The sequence below is a fragment of the Vicia villosa genome, linkage group LG7, assembly GCF_029867415.1.
Source record: "Vicia villosa cultivar HV-30 ecotype Madison, WI linkage group LG7, Vvil1.0, whole genome shotgun sequence".
NCBI classification, from domain to species: Eukaryota; Viridiplantae; Streptophyta; class Magnoliopsida; order Fabales; family Fabaceae; genus Vicia; species Vicia villosa.
Window position 1 is genome coordinate 96348280 of NC_081186.1, and position 7354 is coordinate 96355633.

At 38.9% G+C, this 7354-nt stretch overlaps 1 long non-coding RNA gene across 1 annotated transcript; it reads left to right on the forward strand.

Moving 5' to 3' along the window:
• The first annotated feature begins 5891 nt into the window (after nucleotides 1–5891).
• LOC131617904 (uncharacterized) lies at nucleotides 5892–7077 on the forward strand. The gene is made up of 3 exons (XR_009288701.1): nucleotides 5892–6356; nucleotides 6474–6584; nucleotides 6854–7077. It is a non-coding gene; the product is annotated as an uncharacterized LOC131617904 (long non-coding RNA).
• Nucleotides 7078–7354: the final 277 nt, after the last annotated feature.

Here is a 7354-nt window from a genome sequence, read left to right on the forward strand (position 1 = left end):
AGAACGTGTACAAGACATAATTCCGTCATCTAGGACAGCCACTAGGGATGTAGGCCCCTCACGAAGAACAGAGATATTCGAAGGAACTCCAATAATTAACTTAGAAGCTTCAAATCAAAGAACCCTCCCCGTTCGACAAGAAACGGAGGAGGAGCAACCCAGATTAAGGATTGTGGGTAGGAACGAACACCCAGATGAGGTTGTTCAAAGAGTCAGAAGAGAAAATCTGGCTGCAGAAAATAACTTAACTGCCATGATAGAAAGGGTTATGGCTAATAATGGCCTTAGTACTGGACTTAGACGTCCAAACTATACATCCCCTATATCAGATTATATCATGCAGACAGAATTGCCTAGGGGCACTAAGGTACCCAAATTTACAAAATTTTCAGGCGAAACGAATGAGTCAACGGTGGAACATATTGCTAGATATTTGACAGAAGCATGAGACTTAGCGGGAAACGAGGATTTAAGGATCAAATATTTCCCTAGTTCGCTGACAAAAAATGCCTTCATTTGGTTTACTACTTTGCCACCAAATTCGATAGATGCATGGGCATACTTGGAAATACTTTTCCATGAGCAATTCTACATGGGTCAAACTAAGATAAGTTTGAAAGAATTGGCCAGTGTTAAAAGAAAATTCACAGAAACAATTGATGATTATTTAAATAGGTTCCGTCTGTTGAAATCAAGGTGTTTTACAACAGTCCCAGAGCATGAACTTGTTGAAATGGCTGCAGGCGGTCTAGATTATTCAATAAGAAAGAAACTAGATACCCAATACCTTAGGGACATGGCCCAATTAGCAGATAGGGTTCGACAAGTCGAACGCCTGAAGGCAGAAAAAGTTAGGGCAAATAAAAGTTATAAGAAAGAGAGAGTAGCGTACGTCGAAGCCGAGGACGCTGATGATGAGTCTTTCAATAACTCGTATAGCCCTGAAGAAGTCGAAATAGACCTAGCTGAATTGAAAGAGGCGCCACCTTACGCCTGCAAATTGCTAAATCCTGCCAATGGAAAAAACCCAGTAGAAAACGATAAGAATGATAGGTTCCCTAAGAAAACTTATACATTCGACATTACCAAGTGTGATGAAATATTTGATTTATTGGTAAAAGATGGCCAAATGATACTACCTCCAAATTCAAAAATTCCTCCATTGGAACAACGGAAGAAAAGAGGTTTTTGTAAATATCATGGGTTTTTAGGCCATAAAACTTCTCAATGTTTTCTTTTCAGGGATCTAATTCAAAATGCTCTCAATGATGGAAGGTTGAAGTTTGCTGACAAGACCAAGAGTCATATGAGGGTCGATACCAATCCCCTAAACATTGCTGACGCTAGCCTCTGCGAGGTAGAAGATATCAACATGGTGGAGGCTTCTGAAGTCGAAGTTGTGGAGACTAAAGCAATGTTCAATGGAAAGCAGGCTACTGAAAGCCTAAAAGGTGAAATAGTCTTCAACACTGTTGTTGAAGAATCTCCCAAGACAGAAATAACTGAAGAAAACAGTGAGGCCACTGAAGACCTCAGGATGAAACTCCAGAAAATCCAGATCTCTGAAGTTCCTCCAGCAGCGGTTAACATGGTTAGCGCCAGACGACCAGTGTCTGAATTTGGCGAACTAGAAACATGGCTGACGAGGAAAAATGGGGGCATCGAAGTTCCTCCAAGAACCGAAAGCCTCAAAGAATATCTCTGGAATTGCCACGAGAAAAATGGTGGTAAGCAATGGATGTGTCCAAGGTGTTCGATCATGCTGAATCGAAGGGTCGAAGCCAACTTCGAAAGGGTTCGACGCGAAAGGTGGGAACACCCAGGAAGAGAGCCAAATCCCCTACTACAACTGTACCCAAAGATGGAGGAAAGCTTGGTAGGATTTTTGGTCAGATGTCACAAAGAAAACACTGAAGTTGCTCTCTGCCCAAGATGTGGGGCAGTCTATGACGAAATGCTAGCACGATCATTCGAACGTGTGTATTGCTACATGAGTCAAGAAACTCAGGGGTTGCGTCCCAACCTGTACGGTTTCGACATACAGACTCCAACAAAAAGGCCTGATAGCCCACACCCCAAAACTCGAAGGGTAACCTTCAGAATCCCTGCAGATGCGCCAAGGGATAGGTGGGTACAAGCTGATGCAAGAACCAACAAATGGCGAAGTTGGGACCAAGGTGGTAGAACTTGTGGTGGTCGTTTTCTTTACCTCCCCGTTTCACTTGGGAGGACGGCACGCTAAACCCTTCACGCGAAATTTGGAAGGAGAATGCGCCCGTGGTGGGATGAATTTTATTTCAGTTCTTCCTACGATATCACACGAACTTTCTTATTTGTCCTACGAGTAGGAAAGGGGAAAAAAGATCTCAACTAAACCCTAGGAGTTTGCTAAGTGTGGGGATTCACCTAGACTAGAAATTCTGGAGTCCGGGAGGTCGGTTATACATAGGGAAGTGTTTAAACACCCTACATATCTGTAGTACTCTACAGGAACCTTCTCCGTGTCATTGTGTTTGTGTTTATTGCTAATGATTGGGAAAGTTTCTCCTTTGTATTAGGAGAAGGAATTGAATTGATTAAAGAGGACAGACAGACAGACTGACTATTTTTGGTATTTTATTAGCTCGCTGAGATTCCTTGTGAACCTCATGCCTACATATCCCTAGTGGAAGTCAGAGCTTAATGTAGTTCGGGGAACTAACTAGGGAAATTAATTATTTTTGGTGCCTTGCTTAAAGCTCAAGGTTGAAGCTTGGAATTAAATCTCTGTTTACAGTAAAGAGACGTGAAATTATCTCTACAGAGAGGTATTTGTACTATTCTACCACAAACATTTAAAGGAGTGACAGAATAACTGAATTCGTTTCATTCAAGAGGGGGACCTTACTTGTGTATGTGCAAGTATACCAGTCAAATGCCTCTTAAATGAAAGAAAGATGCTCATCCAAATTAGGGAAAGTTACCACATGTCTGGGTTTTACTGCCAGCTCATGCCTTTCAAAATCCTAAATGGGAGACTTGATTAAAATTGAAATGAAATGTTTGTTTGTTTGAATGTGGTAGAGTAGTAAAAATATCTCTTTATAGAGATAAGCTATGTCTATCTACTGTATAAAAGATTTGACTTTAGCTGGCTTGTATGAGGCCCAAGCTTGAGGCTTTTTTTGATTGATTAATTAATATTAATGACTCTGGGAGATGACTCCACTGGGGATTAATTACAGGGTATTTTAGTGTTCTGTACAAAGCCCGGAATTGAGGCTGACTCTACTTAGGGAGACTCTATTTATATGCCTTGTACAAAGCCCAAGGTTGTGGCTAACTCTAGCTAGGAAAAAAAACTATTTTTCTGCCTTGTACAAAGCCCAAGGTTGTGGCGGACTCTTAAATGAATTAAGTATTGATGACTATATGGGGAAAGATCCTAAGTGTTAGGAATCTTTGACACATGAAAGATATGGTTTATCTGCCTTGTACAAAGCCCAAGGTTGTGGCTACTGAATGATGAAGAACTCACTGGGGAGACTCTATTATCTGCCTTGTACAATGCCCAAGGTTGAGGCTGACTCTTAACAGGGGAGTTTTATTGTTTGGGTGCCTTGTATGAAGCCCAAGGTTGAGGCTAACTGTTTTTGTTGGTTTTGACTCTACTGAGGAGGTTTTTATTTATTAAAAGACTGTTTTTCTTTGGAAGCTAACCCTTTCCAGGGATTTTGACTCAGCTGGTGAATTTGTCTGTTAAAAGACTGACTTTTATCATGTTTTTGGAGGCTGACCCTTTCCAGGGGTTTTGACTCTTTTGGGGAAATTATCTCCTAAGAGAAATGAATCTTTTTGACATTTAATGATTGACTTTGGAGGCTAACCCTTTCCAGGGGTTTATATTAAAAATGAAAGAATGTGTGGAAGCTAACCCTTTCCAGGGAAGTTTTGTTAAAATGATAATTGATTTGGGTAGCACTCCATTAATTATTAAAGGATGAAAGGATTGGCAGAAAGATTATCTAGTGAGACTTCTTGTTTAAAGCCCAAGATGAAGGTTGACTCAATGCTGAGGATGATCAAACATGGATCCTAGACTCTGCTAAGGAAGATTGATGAAGATAAGGGTGACAGAGACTGTCCATGTCTCTCATTCCAAAAAGTGTACTCAATGCAAAATTGAGACAAACTTGGCTTGTTTAAAGTCTGGTTTAAATTGGAAGAAACTCACCAGGGTAGGCTAAAAGGTGACTAAAGACCTGTTCCTATGTTTATAAGAAACCTGATGGGTCCTTGTATACAAGCTCAAGAGGAAGCTGGAAATGCTTTTAAGAAGCCTGTGGGTCCTTGTACAAAGCCCAAGAGGAGGCTAATCGAGGGTCCTTGTTATAGCACAAGAGAAAGCTTATGTAGTTTTGAACTTATTTTGGCTCTAAGCAAATGGGTAAGAGGTTTCACCGGGAATAATTCCTCTTTGGGTGGATGTGTCCTATTATTTGGATTCTAAGGTTTTTGCCAAGATGTTTCACCGGGAATAATTCATCTTGGGGGTTTGAACTACAGATCTCTAATTAGGAAAGAGCCTTCACCGGGAAGACATTCTCAATCCTAGGTCATATTCCTAATAATATATATATAGTTTAACTGTCCTAAGGTTTATACTCAAACGCAGTTCTAAACTAATATATGTGCACAGTTTATATTTGACAGTAATTTAAATAAAGACTGTAAATTGAAAGCTTGTAAAGCCTAACCTGGATGGAGTGGAGGCCATTGAAGAAGTATGTACAGAGCCTCAACAGTATTTTTGTTGTTTTGTTGATGACAGTTGAATATTTATTATAAACAGTTAATGGTTTTTGAAAACAGAAGAAGTGAAGATGGACAAAGGTCACATAGGTATCTGAAGAGTTTCACCGGGAATAATGCCCTTCAAATACCAGAAGAATGTTTTTGAAAACAGAAAGAAGATTTTGAAAATACAGTTTTGAAAACAAGCTAAGAAGAGAAGGTTTTTGGGACTTACACTCTATTAGAGGCCCAGTACTTTACAGTACTGGTGATAAAAAAACAGTTGAAAATGATTTGTGATTTTTGAAATGATTACTGTTGTAAAAACAGTTGATTGATGATTTGAAATGATTACTGTTATGAAAAACAGTTTTATGAGTTTTAGGCTTACCTCGAAGAATGAGAAATTGGATTTCTGAGTTTGAGGTGTTACCTTGATCCTCAAGTGGTATGCTTGAAATAAATTAGGATCTTAACAGATGTTAAGCATCCACACCAGCAAAATAGAACGTCGGATAAGCTCACAGCTTACAGCATTCTATGACCTTCCAGCAATTGTTTATGCACTTCTACAGCAAATGGAAGACCAAACAAACAGACAAATCCAAAAGACAACAGAGAAATAATCTCTAAATCTTGGATGAAGTGAGAAAATTCCAGTAATATATGCAACAGTAATCAAATAAAGTTTAAATGATTAACTATACAAAAATTCTATGAAAATATCAAATTAATCTAAGATATTTTTGTAGTTTTTATATGAAAAGAAAATATTTAGAAAACATAAACTTAAGTATGTATCTAATATATTTTTTTTGGTATTTTAATAAAGGACTAGAAAATAAAAGTAAAACCTAAATTAAAATAAAATACTAAGTCATTCTCTATGAAAGTATTTAAAGAAAAAAATAAAAGAGAATTAAAAAACTAATAGAATGGGCCAGGGGGTGCTGAAAATCGGATGAGGTGCAGGCCCAGAAAATGGAAATAAGCTGAATTGAAATAAAAAATAAAATAAATTGGGCCGGACCGGGTCGGGTCAGTGTGACCCGGATCCGCCCTTCCTTCTAAACACATAGATGGGTTATGAAAAACCCTAAGCAAAAGAAAGGGGCAGAAGCGCCTCACCCTCTCTTTCTCGTTTCTCCCTTTGCTCTCTCACGATACTTTCTGGAAAAAAAAAGGAACACTGAGAAACAAAAACAAACGCGACTCACCTCACTCTCTCGGTTTCTCACGATGATGAACAAGGAAGCTATCTCTCTCGTGTTCATCTCTCTCTGAAACGAAAAAAAACAAACAACAGCAAAAGCCTCTCTTTGCTCTCCTCACGGCAACAACAACACTTAGTTTCTTTCTCTCGATCGCTCACTCTTGTTGAAGAACAACAACAATCGAAGCTTTCTCTCTCTTTCTGACTTGTTTTCTCTCTCGATTAATCAACAAGAAGAAAGCTCATGGTTCACTTGCTCAGTGAACAACAACAACATCACCCTTTTCGCGGTGAACAAAAACAGCGAAGCCTTCTCTTTCGCGATTGCTCTCACAGTGGCCATGGAAGAGAAGTTTGAAGTTCTTTCAAGGTATGATTTTCAAAAATTCGTTTCTATTCATGTATCTGGGTTTGAAGTATATTACCACCAATTTTTTTGATAAACTAAAATGATAACAGTAACGAGATTTTTGCAAATTGTGTTCAGGAATTCGACTCTGTGCATCAAGCGAGCATCAAAATTTATAGGAGGAAGTGAAGAAACATACCTGGCCGGAGTAAATCCGGCGAATCAGTTCCGGCGACGATTCTTTGATAGGTACAGATTCGACCTTGGCTCTGCGTTTTCTTGATTCCACGACTTCTTGAAATTTGTTGATGAGTTATGTTGTCATGCGGCTTTTTTTTAATTGTTGAACATGTTGAATGATTCAGAACCTTGAGTTTGTCTGTTAATTGTCGTTATTCTGAACCGTTGCAAATTGTTGCTGTTGCTTTGATTCTGAGTTGCAAGTATGATCCGTTGCAGTGTTGCTGTTATGGCTTCTGAGTTGTTGTTTTTGCTGCTGAATTTGTGACTTGCTGCAGGTACAATCAATGGTTAACGAAAATATAGAGAGTTAAGGAAGAAATACTTACCTGCGGCGAGGATGCTTTAAGATTCATCTACGGAGGCTCGAAGATGAGTGTCATCATTGAGGGCTGCTAGCAAGGTATGAAGGCCTTCCCTCTTCTCCTTCTTACTTTTGAATTTTTCTGTAACTTAGAAGTTACAGATTGCTGGCTGCATTTCTCTCTACTTTTTTCTTTTTTCCTTTCATTTGTGTGCCTCTCTTCTATATATAGAGGAAGGGATAAGGGACATCTTTGGTCATTTTGGCAACTAAGCTTAGTCTTTAAGCTCACTTAGTTGTTAAGTTGTCATCATTACAAAGAATATAATCATTGCAAAAATTCCTTGAATGCTAAGTTTGCTTAATAACCAAGTCCCACAAGAAAAGGCACATGGGATATATATTATGCACATGGGATAGAATATATTCTTCACAACTCTTGCAAGTGAAAGTTCCACGACATGTCTTGTTCTCA